At 39.1% G+C, this 19,626-nt stretch overlaps 2 long non-coding RNA genes across 2 annotated transcripts; one reads left to right on the plus strand and one right to left on the minus strand.

The window, feature by feature from the left end:
- The first annotated feature begins 1,787 nt into the window (after positions 1-1,787).
- LOC128283529 (uncharacterized) lies at positions 1,788-18,849 on the plus strand. The gene is made up of 2 exons (XR_008273890.1): positions 1,788-1,891; positions 18,618-18,849. It is a non-coding gene; the product is annotated as an uncharacterized LOC128283529 (long non-coding RNA).
- LOC128283532 (uncharacterized) lies at positions 6,701-14,888 on the minus strand. The gene is made up of 3 exons (XR_008273893.1): positions 14,818-14,888; positions 7,302-7,678; positions 6,701-6,951 (listed from the first exon to the last, which is right to left on the minus strand). It is a non-coding gene; the product is annotated as an uncharacterized LOC128283532 (long non-coding RNA).
- Positions 18,850-19,626: the final 777 nt, after the last annotated feature.

Genomic DNA, 19,626 nt, shown 5'->3' on the forward strand with positions numbered 1-19,626 from the left:
AATAGCTAGCCACATGGAAGAAATTCAAGGCAGGAAGTAACTTACAAAGCAAGGCATCTATGTACAAACAAAAAGATGATAAATGCAAGGATACCTGGAAGCCACAATAAATTTTGGCAAGATATGTGGAAGCTATAATAAATTGATCCTTATCAGAAACACTATTCGGGATTGAAGAAAAAATTAAATAGAGTTTAAGAATTTTACGATAAATAGCGAGGTATGAAGCCTAAACAAGGCATCGAAAAATAGTTTAGTTTTCTTCTATTTTACTTTGAGAATTCTCTCTTTGTAAACATTTTATCTTTGTAATAATCATCCTTTACTTTTAATAAAAATTATCTTTCGCATCCCTATTCCCCTGTATTTGGTATCAATAACTCCTAATCAAGGATTTATTAAGCCATCTCCACAACCATCATTTTATTCTAACCAAGGATATTGTATTCCTATCCAATGGTAAGACCACCAGTTGGATCTTAATTATTTTCTACACCAAGTATGGTAAGTCAATACCCTTGGTCCTAAGATCCAAATTCGGCATTTCAAGCCAGTTATGCTGAAATGATCAAAGGAGCAGAAAATTTGTTGAAACAACAACAAATTCCAGAAATAAAAGATTTCTATAATCCAGGATTACCAAGTGAAATTTATAAATTTATCAATGAAATATGGAAAACCCATATTTTAGAACAAAGAGCAAATTTTAGAAGAGCTCTTACAAAGTTTTCACAATTCTTAGTTGAAAAACAACTAAAGAAAATGAAGCTCATGAATTATTATTAAAATCAATTTTATATAGAAATTGGGAAGAACTTGAAATAGAATATATGGATATTAAAGAGATAAACAATTTTCTTGATATATTTCAATATTTTATTCATAAAGGAACAAATAGTCCTCTTATGAACAAAGTATTTAGAATATATTTATATAATAATTCTAGAAAAACTTTACCAATAGAAATTTTTGCAAAAATAAATAAAATTGTTTATGATCAAGAAACTCAATTTTAAAAGACTTTTTCTGATTTTTTTTTACAAGCATATATTTTTATGAATGAATTAGGAGAAGAAACTCCTACTATAAAGTTTAGAGTTGATCATGAACCATTTGATATAAGCAGTATTGAATGGGGTTTTGTTAAAGAAATAGTTGTAACACCCCGAATTTGGGCCTAGAAGTATTGGGCCTTGAGTGGGGGTCCGTAAGGAGGTTGTATATAGGTATTTAATTGTGCAATGAAATGAAACAATTAAATGTTTGCTATTAGTGGTTAATGGCTTTGAGAAGTGTTGGGGAAATCTTGGGTTCAAACTTGGGCTTTAGCAAAAATTTTGGTATTAAGTGAAAAAAAAACCTGGATGCTTGGATGAGGGTTTTTAAATTATTGTGTTAAATAAATGACACAAGGAAGCTTGTAGTCTAGTGGTTGTGGTGTCATTAAGGTTGTATGGGAGCCTGGGTTCAAGCCTTGGCTCTTGCACTTTATTTTGTTTTTTTTTTAAAGGGAACCTGGACTTTGGCCTTTAGACCTTATAATTAATTGGGGATAAAATATGACACAAAAAGCCTTGTGGCTTAGTGGCAAGTAGCGTGTGGAGCATTTAAGGGGAGGCATAGGTTCGAATCCCATGGCAAGCAAGGAGCATTTATTTTGCTAACAGGGGGTGGCAAGAGTTGGTGTTGAATTTAAACTCTAATGTTGGAGGGATCCCACATCGGGAAGCTAACATAAGAGTGGTTGTGAAGCTGGCTTTAAATAGAGGGAACCATGAAGAGAGTAAATGTACCTTTCTTGGCTGATCCCTTTCGCTGTATGGCGTGCTCGTTTGGGTTGGGCGTCGGCTAAGAGTGCTCGGAGTGTGGATTAACTCCAGTCTCCTATCAGGTGTGTATTTCTTACTACTCTAGTTGTAGGATGGCTACTTCGGGCCGCGATGGGTCGAAAGGGGTCATGTGGGCCTAATGGGCCTACAAGCCCAATTGGATAAGTTGTTTGATTGTGTAGTAAATTTGGGCTAGGCTAGGTGAATCTAATATTTGTGGCTAGATTTGGGCTAAAAGGGCCACACGAGCGTGTGGGCCCATTTGGGCCGAGAATGGGCTTTAGAGCCATTAGTATTGTTATCCATGTTTAAAATACTTTGGTTTACAAAATTACCAAAATACCCTGCTTTGTAAAATTACTAAAATACCATTGGTTTATAAAATTACCAAAATACCCCTAGTTTGTAAAATTACCAAAATACCCCTAGTTTGTAAAATTATCAAAATACCCTAGTTTGTAAAATTACCAAAATACCCTAATTTGTGAAATTACTGAAATACCTCGACACTGTAAAATTATTGAAATACCTCGACTTGTAAAATTACCAAAGTACCCTCGATTTATAGAATTACTGCTTTTACCTCGATTTGTAAAATTACCGTTTTACCCTCGATTTACAGAATTACCGTTTTACCCTCAGTTTACAGAATTACTATTTTACCCTCGATTTATAGAATTACCGTTTTACCCTTAATTTACATAATTACCATTTTACCCCCGATTTACATAATTATCGTTTTACCCTCGATTTACAGAATTACTGTTTTACCCTCGATTTACAGAATTACCATTTTACCCTCGATTTATAGAATTACTGTTTTACCCTTGATTTACAAAATTCTTGTTTTACCCTTGATTTACAAAATTCTTGTTTTACCTCGATTTACAAAATTACTAAAATACCCTTGGTTTGTGAAATTACCGCAATACCCTCAATTTGTAAAACTACCAAAATACCCCTGTATGGTAAAATGACGAATATGCCCTTATGTTCCGTATGAGTGATGTGCTTAGGATTTACATATATTGATATTGGAATAGTTAAGTTTGAGTGTGGTGGTGGTTATCGAGGTGATTGATTATGGAAGCGTTTCAACTTCAACCCGTAATGGTTGGATTCACAACGGATATGGGGTAGGAAGGTATTTGGAGCGTTCTTCAACGAGTAGATCTCTTGTGAGGATTAAAGGCTACCGATCGAGGAGTGTGTGAAAAGCTTGGATCATCGGAGTGACTAAATCTAGTCATCAACTTCGGCAAAGGAGAAATCGCATAGGAGATCTCGTCAAGGAATATCGCAAATCAGGTGTGTAACGAACCCTTTTCATAGTTTAAAGCGATGAATCTTTGAAAAGTCAAATGCCGAAATTCTGGCATTTCGAGGACTTGTGAGCAAGTGAACGCTCACTAGTTAGTTAGAATCGATGAGATTATGATCGAAACATTGGAAGCAGTAAGAACGTGATTTTTGGCATTCACGGTAAGTTGGGCCTCGAGGGTCGCAATAGGGCCCAATAGGCTTTCGGGCCCATTTGGGTAAAATTGGTAGAAAACGAAATCTATTAAATTGCATGATAAGACCGTTAAAACCGTTATGGAATATAGGCTAAGTGGGCCTAGACGACGAATTGGCTAAGTAGGGCCCATTAGGGTTTTAGGCCCAATAACTCGATTTCGCTAAAATGGGCCGTAATCACTTGTTTGCACCCATGGATTGTTAGTAATCGTTAATGAACATGGAAACCCTAATTTTGGTAAAATTACGAGATTACCCTTATAATATGAAAATGACCGTTTTGCCCCTAGGTAAAATGACCATTATACCCCTAGGGTTTATGTATGATTTTAATACATGGGATTTTGATAAATATGGTATGTATGATATGCACATGAAATGTATGCTATGCACATGATATGTATGATATGCACATGAGGTAATCATAAATGCATTGGGTTGGGTTTTATATGGATGGAGGAAGTGAAAAGGGCTTATGCCCCGATTATCAAAAGGGCTTATGCCCGCTTATCAAAAGGGCTTATGCCCCGATTATCAAAAGGCTTATGCCCCGCTTATAAAAGGGCTTATGCCCGCTTATTGAAAGGGCTTTTGCCCCGATTATTAAAAGAGGCTAGGCCTCGGTTATATGATAAATGACTATCTTTGCCAATGGAGAGTTTGGCGGGGTGGGTCGAGTTAATCCCACATGGTGTGTTGGTTGGTACGGTGGAGAGTAGCAGATGGTGGGTTGAGTAGTCTCCCAAATGGGTTGCATTCTTTCATTGAAATTATATGTGACATTGAAATGGGCCTAAGGGCCATACTGCTTTCTGATAAAGGCTTTGGCCCAAGAATATGAAATATGAAAAGGCTTCGCCCAAGAATATGAAATATGAAAAGGCTTCGCCCAAGATATGAAATATGAAATATGAAAAGGGATACGGCCCAGTGCATGATTGAGATTGATTTGGGCTTAGACCCAACAGTCGTTATTGTTTTGGGCTCGAAAGGGCTTGTTGCACTGTGAGTTTCCAAACTCACCCCTTTCCTTAACCTTGCGGTGAGCCTTGATGTGGGACTTGGGAGGAGGATTCAGAGCTGCCACGGTGATTGTCTTTGGACTTTTAAATAAGTGTTGGTTTTCATTTAATTTCCTTTAATTATTATTTATTTTGGGTTGTAATAAGGCCAATTTTAACTTTCCTTTTATTTCTTTTGAATTATTTTAATTTTAATAACTTTAAAATTGGTTAATAATTATTCAAATGGGCTAGACTTAGGACGTGTTTTCAAAATGATACTTGTTTTCAAAATATCTCAACACCACGATTAATCGATTTATCAAAGACGTCCACTTAAACAAATTTAAACTCGATATAACCAAGTGTGGCTATGGTTGTGGGCATGTCTAGGATTGGATCCAATTAAAGAGCTTGGTACTTAAGCAGCCTTCATGGCTCACCTCCTCTGTCTCGGATACCTACACGGTGCCCGGCTTCCATACACTTTGTTAACTCAATAAAATGTATGGTTTTAAAACACTAAAACGGAACGTGGGTTTTCAACTCCAATGTGGCACGTCAGATTCGGCCATAACGTCTGGGCGGGTTTGGGGTGTTACATTTAGTGGTATCGAGCTAAGTTGCAACAACTCGGTGTGGATCGGTCTGAAAATTTTTCAAAAATTTAGGCCTAAGAAGGGTATTTTGGAAATGGTTTTGAAAAGTTCATTTTAAGGATGTTTTGCGAGTATATATGTTAAAATGGTCCAAGTTTTTTGTTTTAAATCAAGAGTTTCAAAATAAAGGGTGTTTTCAAATCAAAGTTTTAAATTTCTATTTTCGGTGATCAAAATATGGTTTTCGAGTTTTAAATGGATTGAGAAAGAAGTGGCGCTGAATCCCGGCACCAAGTCTGTAAGTATTTTTCCTCATATTACCTTTGTATTAAGATATTACTGTAGATAGAACGAGACCATATCATGACATTATGACTAGGGCAACCCTAAAACTCTAGAATACCGAGGCGTAGCTAGGCTATGATTCTGTGAAAATAGAAACTTTAAAATACTATCTCTGCATAAGACATATGAATAAATAGTAAAATTTTTGAGATCTTTGTAGTTAATTGATATGTGTACTGGTAATGTAGAGTATTGATATGGATTCTGAGGGTAAGCAAAGTCTACCAACTTGGGTTGCGGTAACTCTGAGCTTGGTACTTAGGCAACTTGGCCGAGTTAGTAAGGCAAGTGGTAGAGGAAGTATTGGATACCAAACTTAAGGAAATTAGGGAAACGCTTCAAGCAGGGTGCATGGAGTGTAAGAAAAAGGAAGGATTCTAGTTCTTAGAAAACCAAGCCTCGTTCTGTGAAACATGTTAAGGCACGACCAAACTATCCAATCTGCAAAGACTGCAACGGACGTCATCCGGGTGAATGCCATAGGAAGACAGGAGCATGTCTTAGATGTGGGTCCAAGGAGCATCGAGCTCGGGATCGCCAAGTTTATTTTATTTAAATATGTGTTACGAATTGTATGCGTGCTTGATAAATGTTTCTTTACTTTGGTAATTAGATGTTCTGGGTCGTACTAAGAATTATTTTTAATTAGAGTGCGTAGCGGAAGCATAGAGGTTTGACTTGAGTAATACGGTTAGTTTGTAACACCCCGAACCCGTGACCGTCACCGGTGTCGGACACGAGGGGTTAATGGGCCAAATCTTCTCAAGGTACCAACCAATTTGGCATTTCCAGACAGGCTGGGAAACTGCGTCACTGTCGCCATAAAAATCATATCTCGAGTTTCAAAACTCGGAAACTGATTCCATAAATTTTTCCTGAATTTAGACTCATATATCTATCCATGGATTTATTTCTAGAATTTTTGGTTGGGCCAATTAGTACAGTTTATTAGTTAAAGTCACCAATGTTACAGGAGTCGACTACACTGACCTTTGCGCGTTAAAACTTGAATATCTATCTGTACAGGGCTTTAATACTGGTTCCATTTGTTTCTAATGAAACTAGACTCAAAATGGAATCTTTACATATAAGGAATGACTCCTAATTCTTTCTGGATAATTTATGGTAAATTTTCAAAGTCACGACAGGGGACCCAGAAACCGTTCTGGCCCTGTCTCACGAGAACCTTAATATTTCTCAGTATACCGCTCATATGGTCGTTTCGTTTCGTCCATATAAAAATAGATTCATCAAGGTTCAGTTCCATAATTTACTCACTATTTAATTCTACTTCTACTATTTTTAGTGATTTTTCAATCTCATCTCACTGCTGCTGTCTGCAACAGTTACTGCAGTAGACTATGCCAATTTCATGAATCTTTCCTTGGCCTTAATCATCCATCAAGCATGACACAAATTATGGCCACCTTATCAAAATTAAAGTTTCTAAGACTCGTGGCTATAGGTTCTAGCATCCCACTCGACGACCACATAGGCCATTTTCACATGGCTTAAAGTTTACAACCCACAGTTCAACAAAATATAATAGCCTATACATGCCAAATGTTCTTCAACAACGAAGACAATACCAAAATATTTCAGCCGGTGTGATGACTTCAACGACGGTTCCGAGCACGCAACAATACGAGTCCACGAGACCTAAAATGGGTGACAAGAAAACACCGAGTGAGTTTATAACTCAGTAAGTAATAAGCACTTTACAATTATCCATTAGCTAAATTCATCACAAAGTGAAACAATGAAACAAGGCTAGGTACTTCATCCATATCGAACTATACCATAATTCCTCGGACCTTTCGGTTCAATCTCATACCAAGCCATACATCCACATTTCATATTTATACGATAAGATATTTGAGGCATTTTCACACACTAACTCATTTTCACCACAATCACACAATTGCAATCATCACATAGATTTAAAGCTTACCAAGCTCAACCCCGAGCATGAACATATTGTCTATTCGTCATGAGCTCAAGGTACTTACCCGATTCGCTGTCCGGGATTAACTCGATAATGTCGCACACTCAGTGCCAATTGTAATACAAGAGCATATAGTGAATCCGCACACTTAGTGCTATATATTTTCAGCTCGCACACTTAGTGCTATAGAATCAAACTCGCACACTTAGTGCTGTACAATTTTATACCCGCACACTTAGTGCCAATCTTGTCACCGTCTCCATTTATACCCGCACACTTAGTGCCGTGACCAATACCTTATGCATTTTGCTGCCTTTATACATTCAACAATGGCATCATTCCATACACATACATTTTCATTTACACATCAATTCATTAAACACAATTGCATATATATTATGATCATTTAAATCAATACAAAATATATGCTTAATGACTTACCTCGGATGTTGTCGCACGCGTTTTCAATGGCTATTCGATCACTTTGTCTTTCCCTTGTCCAACTTTGATCCTTTGAGTTCTTGAGCTAGTTCACACAAATTTAACTTATTAAAACCTCATTATGCTAGCTTATGGCCGAATATGACAAGGAGTTTAAATGGTCATATGGCCACCCTTTTGCTTGGATACACATTGGTCATGCACATTTTATATTACATCAAGCAATTCAATACAATTCATTCAAGCATCAAGGAAAAGCTAAGGCCCTCAATAGGCTACCTAAGGCCGAATATACACATCAACATATGTATTCGTTCATGTGGCCGAACATACACATTCATGTTAAGGCCGATTTCCACACTTGATACATTCAACAAGTAAGGTCGCTTGTATCGACTTAACACCAATTTGATTCAAGTTCACAACTAGGCTAGTATGCATATATACACTAGTAAATCAAACACTAACATTTGTACTTCACCTTACTAGCACTTCTCATTCAAATGACATGAACAACGAACATAGTTTCCTTTTATTTCCTACCATGGCCAAATGCCATACAACACCATACCATGCATCATTACAAGCTTTACCTTTAGCATGCAAATAACATCCACAAATCCACCTTAGTTGAACCTTAACTCATCTTCATGCCTCACCACCACAACATCAAACATCAAACATCAATGATACCAAGAAGACAACACCCATGGCGAATATCATCCCCATTTCATGGTAAAGGTTTAGACCATGGGTTAGGTGGAACTCAAACTATCAACTAAAACATGCATAAATCTCATGGATAACATCAACATACCTTAGTCTAGCAAACTCCCATGGCTGATTTTCTCAAGCTTCCCCCTTTCTTCTTAGTACATTCGCCAAGCAAGGAGAAAATGAGAGAATGAACACTTTTTTTCTTTCTTTCTTTGTTTTGTTTCTCCCATGTACTGCAAGGGGGGAAAGCATCCACACTCTTTTTTTTTTTGTTATCATCATTATCTTTTTTCCATTTCTTTAATGCTAACTTTCTTAATTTATTGTTTCCTACATGCATCACTAGTCTAACATGTTGGAGACATGTTTCCACCCATAGTATGGCCGGCCATCATGCTTCATTTTGGCTAATTTGACATGCAAGGACAACACTTTCCCACATGTATTAATAGGCCACCTTACATTTGCCTAGCACATTTCTAAATTTTCTCACATAAGTCCTATTTGATAAAAATTCACTTACAATTAACAAAATCCAAACATGAAATTTTCACACATGCATATATACATATAATGAGCATCAATTATGATGGTTAATTATTATTATGACTCGGTTTAGTGGTCCCGAAACCACTTTCCGACTAGGGTCAATTTAGGGATGTCACAACTCTCCCCCACTTAAGAAATTTTCGTCCCCGAAAATCTTACCGGTAAATAGGCTTGGGTATCGCTCTTTCATAGAGTCCTCAAGTTCCCAAGTGGCTTCTTCCATTCCGTGTTTATGCCACAACACCTTCACTAACGGGATTTTCCTATTGCGCAACTCTTTACTTCACGCCTCATAATGCGAACCGGTTCCTCTTCATAGCTCAAATTAGGTGAATCTCAATCTCGAGATGGAGCAATTACGTGCGATGGATCGACCTATATCGTCAAGCATCGAGACATGAAAAACGTTAGAATCCTTTCGAGCTCGGGGAAAAATTAATCGATATGCGATCGCCCAACTCGTTCGGATACTTCATATGGCCCGATGAACCTCGGACTCAATTTGCCCTTACGACCAAATCTAAGCACCTTCTTCCAAGGTGAAACTTTGAGAAAGACCTTGTCTCCAACCCGATATTCAACATCTTTTCTTTTCAAATCCGCATACGACTTTTGGCGATCCGGCAGCTTTCAAACTTTCACGAATTACTCGAACTTTTGCTCGGCATCCTTAACCAAATCAACCTCAAGAATTTACCTTCACTAAGTTCATCCAGAATAATGGGTACGGCATTTACGACCGTATAAAGCCTCGTAAGGCGCCATCTTAATACTTGATTGAAAGCTATTGTTGTGCGAATTCAATCAAAGGCGATATCCGCTCCCATGAACCACTAAACTCAAGGATACAACATCTCAACATATCCTCGAGTATTTGAATTATCCGCTCGGATTGACCATCGGTTTGGGGGTGGAAGGCGGTCTTTGAAATGCAACTTGGTACCCAAAGCTTCTTGCAACTTCTTCCAAAATCGCGAGGTAAATCTCGGATCTCTATCCGACACGATGGAAATAGGTACCCGTGTAATCTCACAATCGAGAAACGATAATTGGCTAGTTTGTCCATTGAAAAATCCGACGACGGGGATAAAGTGAGCCGACTTAGTCGGTCTATCGACAACGACCCAAATCGCATCCTTCTTACTCACTGACAATGGCAGTCCGGATACAAAGTCCATTGTGACTCGATCCCATTTCCACTCGGGTATCATGATCGGCTGAAGTAATCCTGAAGGCACTTGATGTTCCGCTTTCACTTATTGACATATTAAACATCTCGAAACAAAATCAGAGATGTCTCGTTTCATACCATGCCACCAAAACCGACGTTTCAAATCGTTGTACATCTTCGTACTCCCGGGTGGATTGCCATTCGGCTACAATGGGCTTCGTTCAAAATTATTGGAATAAGTTCAATTCTTTGGAACACACGACGACTTCGAACCTCAAACAATCGTCATCATCGATTTGAAATTCGAGTCCTTGTTCGAACACACTCATCCCGCTTTGCAACCAACTTATCATCGACTTTACGAGCTTCACGAATTTGACGTATCAATAATGGTTTGGCTTTCAATTCAGCTACTAACACATTGTCGGGTAGGATAGACAAGTGTACATTCATCGCTTCATAAAGCAAATAGTGATTTCGCTTAAGGCATCCGCAACCACATTAGCCCTTCCCGGTGATAATCAATGACGAGCTCATAATCTTTTAACAACTCGAGCCATCGCCTTTGTCGCAGATTTAAGTCTCTTTGGGTCATCAAATATTTGAGACTTTTGTGATCCGAATACACATGGCACTTCTCACCAAATAAGTAATGTCGCCATATCTTTAAGGCGAATCGATGGCGACCAATTCGAGATCATGGGTCGGATAATTTTTCTCATGTGGCTTTAATTGTCTCGACGATAGGCCACAACTCGCCCTTCTTGCATCAATACGCAATCCAACCCAAGTAGGGATGCGTCACTATAAATGACAAGCTCTTTGCCCGATTCGGGTTGCACTAGAATTGGGGCTTCATCAAATAAGCTTTCAGTTGATCGAAACTTTTCGACATTTCTCCGTCCATTCAACTTAACATCCTTTTGGAGTAAGCCGTCATTGGCGTGGCTATCGTCGAGAAACCTTTACAAATCGTCGGTAATAACCGCAAGCCCCAAAAGCTCCTAACCGGTAACATTCCTTGGTGGTTTCCAATCGACTATGGCGAATTTTGTTCGGGTCCACCCCGACACCGATCGCGGACACCACGTGCCCCAAAAGCTAACCTCTTTCAACCAAAATTCACATTTCTTGAACTTTGCGATAATCGCTTATCTCGTAAGATTTGCAACACTAGCCTCGGTGTTCAGCATGTTGGTTTCATCTCTCGAATAGACCAAAATGTCATCGATAAATACAACTACGAACCGATCCAAGTATGGCCTGAAAATTCTATTCATTAAATCCATAAACACCGCAGGGGCATTAGTGAGCCCAAACGGCATCACCAAGAATTCGTAGTGATCGTACCTCGTTCTAAAAGCGGTTTTGGGTATGTCCGATTCTCGGACCCTCAACTGATAGTACCCCGACCTCAAATCTATCTTTGAAAACACCGAGGCTCCTTTTAATTGATCAAACAAATCGTCAATTCGTGGCAATGGATATTTATTCTTTATCGTCACTTTATTGAGTTGACGATAGTCGATGCACAACCTCATGGTTCCGTCCTTCTTCTTCACAAACAATACAAAGCGCCCATGGAGAAAAACTCGGTCGAGCGAAACCTCTATCCGTCAATTCTTGCAATTGAACCTTCAATTCCTTTAATTCCGTTAATGCCATACGACACGGGGCTATTGAAATCGGCGTAGTACCGGTACAACTTCGATGCGAATTCCACTTCTCGAACCGGTGGCAATCCGGTAACTCCTCGGGAAAAACATCGAATACTCACAAACCACTGGTACCGATTCGAGTTTCCTTTCCGTCTCTTTACTTCCAAACACATACGCAAGGTATGTTTCACACCCTTTTCACATACCTCCGAGCGGTCATAGAAGATATTATCGTGGCGCTCCTTTTAAATCGATGAGACTCGACTCAGACTACCTCATTATTTGCACTCCTCAAATCAATGGTTTTCCTTTGCGATCCACCTTTGCATCATGTACGGTCACCAATCCATACCAAGAATAACATCAATTCATGAAATGGTAGAAGCATCGATCGGGCGGAAAACAGATTCTCGAATTATTAGGGGCATCTCTTGCACACTTTATCAACGAGCACGTATTGACCCAAAGGGTTTGACACTCGAATTACGAACTCATGAGACTCAACGGTGTAGAGTCTTCTTTGGATGCTAAGGTTTCACATACATATGAGTGAGTAGAGCCGGGTCAATCAATGCAATCACAATAGTATCAAAGAGAGTAAAAGTACCAGTGATAACGTCGGGGAGGATGCCTCCTCTCGTCTTGCGGATGGCATATGCTCTAGCAGAGCACGGGTCTCGGATCGGACGGTCGTATTAGAGGCTCCTCTCGATTACCACCCCTACCTCCAGAGATTCTGGGGCCTACCTCCACTGTCGTTCCACTAGGTCTTGCACCTTGCGTCTTATTCCTCTCATCTAGCTCGTGCAATCTCTAATGAAGTGGTCCTTGAACCGCATCCATAATGAGCCCTATTAATGACTTACCCCAACATTCACCTAGGTGTCGTCTTCCACATTGGGGCATTCAGGTCTCTCTTGACGATTATTGCCCACACTAGCTCTTGAAGTAGCTCGGGAGTCCGTCAATGGTCGGGCTCTAATGGAAATTCCCGCAATGTCCTCGACTTCTTGGTGTCCTCCCCGAACCTCTTTACAGCCGAGAACGGAGCTTTACTCGTCGATCTTTTACGGTAATCTCTTGCTTCAAATTCAGCCTTCTTCTTCTCCTTCCCAAGTTCTTCCGCCTTGCGTGCTTGTTCGACTAGTGTCACGAACTCCTTTATCTCCAAAATTCCCACTAGTAACTTTAACTCTTCATTCAATCCTTCTTCAAATCTTTTGCACATCGCAACCTCATCAGCCACACACTCCCGAGCATACCGACTAAGTCTTACGAACTCATGTTCAGATTCGAGATCTGATCATCCGCCTTGCTTGAGTTCCAAGAATTCCTTACGCTTCGATCGATGAACCGTTGACTAATGTATTTCTTTCAAATTGGATTGAAAGAAATCCCAAGTAACTCGTTCATTTGGGACTATGGAAATTAAAGTCCTCCACCAATAGTAAGTGAGTCTCTTAACAAGGATATAGCACACTTAAGACATTCATCGGTGTGCATGACAGTTCATCTAACACTCTAATGGTGTTATCGAGCGAACTCGGCCTTTTCGGCATCATCAAGAACTATGGCCTTGAACTCCTCAGCCCCACGCTTCCTAATCAAGTCCACGGTGGTTTACTCACCTCACAGGATCAATAACTAGAGGCATTGCGGGCTCTTGGGGTGGAGTATTTAAATTCAGAATGGTTGGACAGCCGGGTTGGTCCGGGCATATTGCGCGACCCACTCATTCATCATGGTGAAGAAGGCTTGTTTCGCCCCTTCATTTTGATTATTCGCGGATGACTAAGGCTCAACGGGCGGTGTCCCTTGCGCAGGAGCAGCCGCTACACTTTCAACGTCATCCGCCAAGGGTCTCTCTACCCCGGGTTCCATTGCTAATCAAAACAAAAAAATTTCAACCGTCAGAAGTCATCACATTATTAAGCACTAACAATTTGGCATGTATAGCTAGACTCACACGCGCTATGGTAGTCCTAGAACCGACTAAACCATGGCTCTGATACCAATAAAATGTAACACCCCGAACCCGTGACCGTCGCCGGTGTCGGACACGAGGGGTTAATGGGCCAAATCTTCTCAAGGTACCAACCAATTTGGCATTTCCAGACAGGTTGGGAAACTGCATCACTGTCGCCATAAAAATCATATCTCGAGTTTCAAAACTCGGAAACTGATTCCGTAAATTTTTCCTGAATTTAGACTCATATATATATCCATGGATTTATTTCTAGAATTTTTGGTTGGGCCAATTGGTACAGTTTATTAGTTAAAGTCACCAATGTTACAGGAGTTGACTACACTGACCTTCGCGCGTTAAAACTTGAATATCTCTCTGTACAGGGCTTTAATACTGGTGCTGTTTGTTTCTAATGAAACTAGACTCAAAATGGAATCTGCAAATATAAGGCATGACTTCTAATTCTTTCTGGATAATTTATACTAAATTTTCAAAGTCACGACAGGGGACCCAGAAACCGTTCTGGCCCTGTCTCACGAGAACTTTAATATCTCTCAATATACTGCTCATATGGTCGTTTCGTTCCATCCATATTAAACTAGATTCATCAGGGTTCAATTGCATAATTTATTCACTATTTAATTCTACTTCTACTATTTTTAGTTATTTTTCAATCTCACCTCACTGCTGCTGTCTGCAACAGTTACTGCAGAGACTATGCCAATTTCATGAATCTTTCCTTGGCCTTAATCATCCATCAAACATGACACAAATTATGGCCACCTTATCAAAATTAAAGTTTCTAAGACTCGTGGCTATAGGTTCTAGCATCCCACTCGGCGACCACATAGGCCATTTTCACATGGCTTAAAGTTTACAACCCACAGTTCAACAAAATATAATAGCCTATACATGCCAAATGTTCTTCAACAACGAAGACAATACCAAAATATTTCAGCCGGTGTGATGACTTCAACGACGGTTCCGAGCACGCAACAATACGAGTCCACGAGACCTAAAATGGGTGACAAGAAAACACCGAGTGAGTTTATAACTCAGTAAGTCATAAGCACTTTACAATTATCCATTAGCTAAATTCATCACAAAGTGAAACAATGAAACAAGGCTAGGTACTTCATCCATATCGAACTATACCATAATTCCTCGGACCTTTCGGTTCAATCTCATACCAAGCCATACATCCACATTTCATATTTATACGATAAGATATTTGAGGCATTTTCACACACTAACTCATTTTCACCACAATCACACAATTGCAATCATCACATAGATTTAAAGCTTACCAAGCTCAACCCCGAGCATGAACATATTGTCTATTCGTCATGAGCTCAAGGTACTTACCCGATTCGCTGTCCGGGATTAACTCGATAATGTCGCACACTCAGTGCCAATTGTAATACAAGAGCATATAGTGAATCCGCACACTTAGTGCTATATATTTTCAGCTCGCACACTTAGTGCTATAGAATCAAACTCGCACACTTAGTGCTGTACAATTTTATACCCGCACACTTAGTGCCAATCTTGTCACCGTCTCCATTTATACCCGCACACTTAGTGCCGTGACCAATACCTTATGCATTTTGCTGCCTTTATACATTCAACAATGGCATCATTCCATACACATACATTTTCATTTACACATCAATTCATTAAACACAATTGCGTATATATTATGATCATTTAAATCAATACAAAATATATGCTTAATGACTTACCTCGGATGTTGTCGCACGTTTTCAATGGCTATTCGATTACTTTGTCTTTCCCCTTGTCCAACTTTGATCCTTTGAGTTCTTGAGCTAGTTCACACAAATTTAACTTATTAAAACCTCATTATGCTAGCTTATGGCCGAATATGACAAGGAGTTTAAATGGTCATATGGCCACCCTTTTGCTTGGATACACATTGGTCATGCACATTTTATATTACATCAAGCAATTCAATACAATTCATTCAAGCATCAAGGAAAAGCTAAGGCCCTCAATAGGCTACCTAAGGCCGAATATACACATCAACATATGTATTCGTTCATGTGGCCGAACATACACATTCATGTTAAGGCCGATTTCCACACTTGATACATTCAACAAGTAAGGTCGCTTGTATCGACTTAACACCAATTTGATTCAAGTTCACAACTAGGCTAGTATGCATATATACACTAGTAAATCAAACACTAACATTTGTACTTCACCTTACTAGCACTTCTCATTCAAATGACATGAACAACGAACATAGTTTCCTTTTATTTCCTACCATGGCCAAATGCCATACAACACCATACCATGCATCATTACAAGCTTTACCTTTAGCATGCAAATAACATCCACAAATCCACCTTAGTTGAACCTTAACTCATCTTCATGCCTCACCACCACAACATCAAACATCAAACATCAATGATACCAAGAAGACAACACCCATGGCGAATATCATCCCCATTTCATGGTAAAGGTTTAGACCATGGGTTAGGTGGAACTCAAACTATCAACTAAAAACATGCATAAATCTCATGGATAACATCAACATACCTTAGTCTAGCAAACTCCCATGGCTGATTTTCTCAAGCTTCCCCCCCTTTCTTCTTAGTACATTCGGCCAAGCAAGGAGAAAATGAGAGAATGAACACTTTTTTTTTTCTTTCTTTCTTTGTTTTTGTTTCTCCCATGTACGGCAAGGGGGGGGGGGGGGAAAGCATCCACACTCTTTTTTTTTTTTTGTTATCATCATTATCTTTTTTTCCATTTCTTTAATGCTAACTTTCTTAATTTATTGTTTCCTACATGCATCACTAGTCTAACATGTTGGAGACATGTTTCCACCCATAGTATGGCCGGCCATCATGCTTCATTTTGGCTAATTTGACATGCAAGGACAACACTTTCCCACATGTATTAATAGGCCACCTTACATTTGCCTAGCACATTTCTAAATTTTCTCACATAAGTCCTATTTGATAAAAATTCACTTACAATTAACAAAATCCAAACATGAAATTTTCACACATGCATATATACATATAATGAGCATCAATTATGATGGTTAATTATTATTATGACTCGGTTTAGTGGTCCCGAAACCACTTTCCGACTAGGGTCAATTTAGGGATGTCACATAGTTGATAGTTGGAAATTTCGAGGACGAAATTTCTTTAAGGGGAGTATAATTGTAACACCCCGAATTTGGGCCTAGAAGTATTGGGCCTTGAGTGGGGGTCCGTAAGGAGGTTGTATATAGGTATTTAATTGTGCAATGAAATGAAACAATTAAATGTTTGCTATTAGTGGTTAATGGATTTGAGAAGTGTTGGAGAAATCTTGGGTTCAAACTTGGGCTTTAGCAAAAATTTTGGTATTAAGTGAAAAAAAAACCTGGATGCTTGGATGAGGGTTTTTAAATTATTGTGTTAAATAAATGACACAAGGAAGCTTGTAGTCTAGTGGTTGTGGTGTCATTAAGGTTGTATGGGAGCCTGGGTTCAAGTCTTGGCTCTTGCAATTTATTTTGTTTTTTTTAAGGGAACCTGGACTTTGGCCTTTAGACCTTATAATTAATTGGGGATAAAATATGACACAAAAAGCCTTGTGGCTTAGTGGCAAGTAGCGTGTGGAGCATTTAAGGGAGGCATAGGTTCAATCCCATGGCAAGCAAGGAGCATTTATTTTGCTAACAGGGGGCGGCAAGAGTTGGTGTTGAATTTAAACTCTAATGTTGGAGGGATCCCACATCGGGAAGCTAACATAAGAGTGGTTGTGAAGCTGGCTTTAAATAGAGGGAACCATGAAGAGAGTAAATGTACCTTTCTTGGCTGATCCCTTCATTTGTATGGCGTGCTCGTTTGGGTTGGGCGTCGGCTAAGAGTGCTCGAGTGTGGATTAACTCCAGTCTCCTATCAGGTGTGTATTTCTTACTACTCTAGCTGTAGGATGGCTACTTCGGGCCGCGATGGGTCGAAAGGGGTCATGTGGGCCTAATGGGCCTACAAGCCCAATTGGATAAGTTGTTTGATTGTGTAGTAAATTTGGGCTAGGCTAGGTGAATCTAATATTTGTGGCTAGATTTGGGCTAAAAGGCCACACGAGTGTGGGCCCATTTGGGCGAGAATGGGCTTCTGACCATTAGTATTGTTATCCATGTTTAAAATACTTTGGTTTACAAAATTACCAAAATACCGCTTTGTAAAATTACTAAAATACCATTGGTTTATAAAATTACCAAAATACCCCTAGTTTGTAAAATTACCAAAATACCCCTAGTTTGTAAAATTATCAAAATACCCCTAGTTTGTAAAATTACCAAAATACCCCTAATTTGTGAAATTCTTGAAATACCCTCGACATTGTAAAATTATTGAAATACCTCGACTTGTAAAATTACCAAAGTACCCTCGATTTATAGAATTACTGTTTTACCCTCGGTTCTGAATTACTATTTTACCCTCGATTTATAGAATTACCGTTTTACCCTAATTTACATAATTACCATTTTACCCTGTGATTTACATAATTATCGTTTTACCCTCGATTCTGAAATTCTTGTTTTACCCTCGATTTACTGTAATTACCATTTTACCCTCGATTTATAGAATTACTATTTTACCCTTGATTTACAAAATTCTTGTTTTACCCTTGATTTACAAAATTCTTGTTTTACCTCGATATACAAAATTACTAAAATACCCTTGGTTTGTGAAATTACTGCAATACCCTCAATTTGTAAAACTACCAAAATACCCCTGTATGGTAAAATGACGAATATGCCCTTATGTTCCGTATGACTGATGTGCTTAGGATTTACATATATTGATATTGGAATAGTTAAGTTTGAGTGACAGGTGGTGGTTATCGTAGGTGATTGATTATGGAAACGTTTCAACTTCAACCCGTAACAGTTGGATTCACAACGGATATGGGGTAGGAAGGTATTTGGAACGTTCTTCAACGAGTAGATCTCTTGTGAGGATTAAAGGCTACCGATCGAGGAGTGTGTGAAAAGCTTGGATCATCGGAGTGACTAAATCTAGTCATCAACTTCGGCAAAGGAGAAATCGCATAGGAGATCTCGTCAAGGAATATCGCAAATCAGGTGTGTAACGAACCCTTTTCATAGTTTAAAGCGATGAATGCCGAAAAGCCGAAATGCCGAAATTCTGGCATTTCGAGGACTTGTGAGCAAGCGAACGCTCACTAGTTAGTTAGAATCGATGAGATTATGATCAGAAACATTGGAAGCGGTAAAACGTGATTTTTGGCATTCACGGTAAGTTGGGCCTCGAGGGTCGCAATAGGGCCCAATAGGCTTTCGGGCCCATTTGGGTAAAATTGGTAGAAAACGGAAATCTATTAAATTGCATGATAAGACTGTTAAAACCGTTATGGAATATAGGCTAAGTGGGCCTAGACGACAGAATTGGCTAAGTAGGGCCCATTAGGGGTTTTAGGCCCAATAACTCGATTTCGCTAAAATGGGCCGTAATCCTTGCTTGCACCCATGGATTGTTAGTAATTGTTAATGAACATGGAAACCCTAATTTTGGTAAAATTATGAGATTACCCTTATAATATGAAAATGACCGTTTTGCCCTAGGTAAAATGACCATTATACCCCTAGGGTTTATGTATATTTTAATACATGGGATTTTGATAAATATGGTATGTATGATATGCACATGAAATGTATGCTATGCACATGATATGTATGATATGCACATGAGGTAATCATAAATGCATTGGGTTGGGTTTTATATGGATGGAGGAAGTGAAAAGGGCTTATGCCCCGATTATCAAAAGGGCTTATGCCCCGATTATCAAAAGGGCTTATGCCCCGATTATAAAAGGGCTTATGCCCCGATTATTGAAA

The sequence above is a fragment of the Gossypium arboreum genome, chromosome 2 (assembly GCF_025698485.1).
Source record: "Gossypium arboreum isolate Shixiya-1 chromosome 2, ASM2569848v2, whole genome shotgun sequence".
NCBI classification, from domain to species: domain Eukaryota; kingdom Viridiplantae; phylum Streptophyta; class Magnoliopsida; order Malvales; family Malvaceae; genus Gossypium; species Gossypium arboreum.